The sequence below is a fragment of the Pteropus alecto genome, unplaced genomic scaffold (genome assembly GCF_000325575.1).
Source record: "Pteropus alecto unplaced genomic scaffold, ASM32557v1 scaffold167, whole genome shotgun sequence".
NCBI lineage: Eukaryota > Metazoa > Chordata > Mammalia > Chiroptera > Pteropodidae > Pteropus > Pteropus alecto.
Genome location: NW_006440647.1, coordinates 744606 through 747567, shown reverse-complemented (window position 1 = coordinate 747567; position 2962 = coordinate 744606). Strand labels below are relative to the sequence as shown.

The following is a 2962-nucleotide window of genomic DNA, read 5'->3' as shown; positions in this document are numbered from 1 at the left end:
TGAAAATCAAGAAAATCTTCACTGACTGGAATGGTCCTGGAACACATATAAGAGGAGATGAGCCTTAAGTCATGGGTCAGATTTGTACAGGGAGGGAGAAAGAAGAAAGATAATTCCAGAATGGGAATATCCTTCTACCACAGTTTCCCTATTTTGACCCACAAATTCCTAGTTCTACAAATTCCTAGCTTGACAAATTAAAAGAAAAAAATCCAAAAGGCCCAGTTTTCTAGACTTTTCAAAATTATTTTTAATAGTCTTATGATCTATCTTTTTTGCTTTTTAAATTCAAAACTTCATTTCTTAGTTTTTACTCTTTTCCTAGATACATGGTCTCTCATTCATCTCATTTAGGACAGAGTCCTAAACCTGCATTTTTTTTCACAAAACACTCATAATTGAAGTTTTTGTTTGTTTGTTTGTTTGTTTGTTTTTATATATATACAAAGAGCTAGCATTGTTTCTGCAGTAGATGTCTGGAATGACCCATTCATGGAAGTTCACTTAGTCAAACTTAATGAAGCCTATATCCTTCGTGTACTGACGGAAACACTGGCAGCACATATTGAGGCTGTATTTCTGGATCAGACCATGACAGTTTGAGCAGATGCAGCAAGAATGAGACCCCTGGCTGAATTTTCTCGGATGGCTCCAGTACAGATGCTGATGACCCATCTTTCTGTCTCAGAGGTAACAAGGCAAAAGGCTAAACCTGCATTTTTAACTAGATATCTTCCCAGGTAAATTGTGTTATAGGTGATCAAAAAGAGCCACATTTTGAGAAATACTAGTGCTATTCCAACTAAAAATGTACCCCATAACATAATACTCTCAATAAGACTAAGCCAGTAGGACCTTGGAGAATAAAAACACAGATATTTCAGATGTGATTCCACATCCTTCTCACTACCACCCCCAACCTCTCATTGTTTTATTCCATGGGATACAGAAAAACATAGTCACAAAAATTGAAAAAATAAATAAATACTCATACATACATATACACTCACAAAATAAATAACATCCAAATAATATTGAAAAATTGACCCAGGTTTAGTTCAAAACCCACAAAGTTCACATAAGTTCAAAGTCCAAAAGAAAAATGTAGCCTTTCCTAGCTGGGCTAGCTGTCTTAGCTTGAGCAGTAACCTCAAGGCTATCAATCTAGTAGCAACTAATAAAAAAATATATATATAGTTTTAAGTCTCCAAAACCCAGTGCATCATAGCTTGACTAGCAGAAGCCACAAATCCATTTCTACCTCCCCTGAGGTTAGAGAAAATAGCTCAGTAGTTAACCCACACTTTCTAGGCCACCCAAATAATCCTCCCAAAGCGATGCATTGACTACTCCAAAACCTGCCACTGGCAACCCATTGTCTACTCTATACAATAAAGTGATTAACTCTTAATCTGACAGTCAAATGCTTCCTTCATACCTCCAAACAATCTATCCACTGTTATTTCTGCACCCTATATTCCTGTAACACTAGACTATTCCCATTGTATAGACTTATGCTGGACTTTTCCACCTCTAGTGGCATTGAACATGCTAGTCCCTCTATGTAGAATGCCCACAATTCCTACCCTTTCCCCCAGCCTCCAGATGCCTCCATGGAGACTTTCTCAGCCCCTAGTCAAAAGTAATCTCCCCTCGCTGGTGCTTCCACCATATTTGGTAACTCTTTCATGACAGTACATTCATCCTGTTTTATATATGATTCTGTATATTTCTTGTCTCTCTTATTAAATTTTAACCCCATGAAAGCCAATGCATATCTTATCCTCCACAGCACTGATACTGCAACTAACTAGATTAGTGAATTCTTTTGCCCTGGTACAGAAGGGGTTAAACATAGACTGCGATAATAACTGACAGATGGTCTGAGAAAACCTTTTCATCAATAGAACTGGCATTTCTCCAATGACAGATTGAATCTTGCTAATAAAGCACATTTTTCTGCAGATACTATGAGATATGATTCCCTTTTTTTTCATTTCTCAATGATAAGAATCATTTGGAATTTCCGAGAAATGATAATGATAGCGTGATGAGAGCAGCCAAGTTTGGTGGTTCAAGCTGTTTACCACCCATTCTTCACTTACTTTGCACTAACTTTCATTTAAACCTTAGGCTTAGTTAAGACAGAACTGTGGGATTTGAGGCACAGGACAATCAATCTTGGTTGAACTATATTAAAAATGTTGCCCTCCACTCTGGTTTAGTAATGATGAGAGAGAGAGAGAGAGAGAGAGAGAGAGAGAGACCGAGACACAGAGAGCATGAGAGAGAGATCCTCCATAAATCAGCAGAATTCCAGAACCCCCTCAAAGCCTCTCCCATGTTATAGAGACTATAGGAAACCCTAGACAAATTGGAGACAGTTTTTGTCCTCACACTCTAGCTGGAATCCCAGAATCAACTTGCCTACATTTTGTTTTTTTAAGACACAAATCAACTGAGTGTTAACAGATAACTATGGTGATCAGTGGGCACTGGGTTCAGAATTGACCCTAAACAGAAGCTTAATGGACAGATGCCTACAGCATGTGGTACAAGAGACAAGGAAAATATATCCCTATATCAGCTTGCCTTAGTATCTGGAATTCTGTTGTTGCCTAAAGGTAAGGCACTAAAGAAATTCATTTAATATGCAAATTTTCCAGAAGTTTGATGAATAACTACTTTTCAAAAATATGTAAGTCAGCAACTGCTAAACAGGAAGGAATCCCAAACTATGGCTACTTCTGACAGGAACTTAAGAACATTGCCTTGGCCCTCTGTATACTACTCAGCACCATATGAAATATTTCGAGTGCCTTTAATTCCATCCCCAAGGAGGTCTTGGTCTAGTGGGGAAGAGAGTTATATAAATAAGTAATGTCAATATAATGGGGTAAGTGACAGGACAGAAATATGCATAGGTGCCACAGAAATCAGAAACATGGCCCCATCTGAAGGG

General features: G+C 38.0%; 1 pseudogene; it reads right to left on the bottom strand.

The window, feature by feature from the left end:
• Positions 1-476: 476 nt before the first annotated feature.
• On the bottom strand, positions 477-675 carry LOC102893844 (annotated as a pseudogene).
• Positions 676-2962: the final 2287 nt, after the last annotated feature.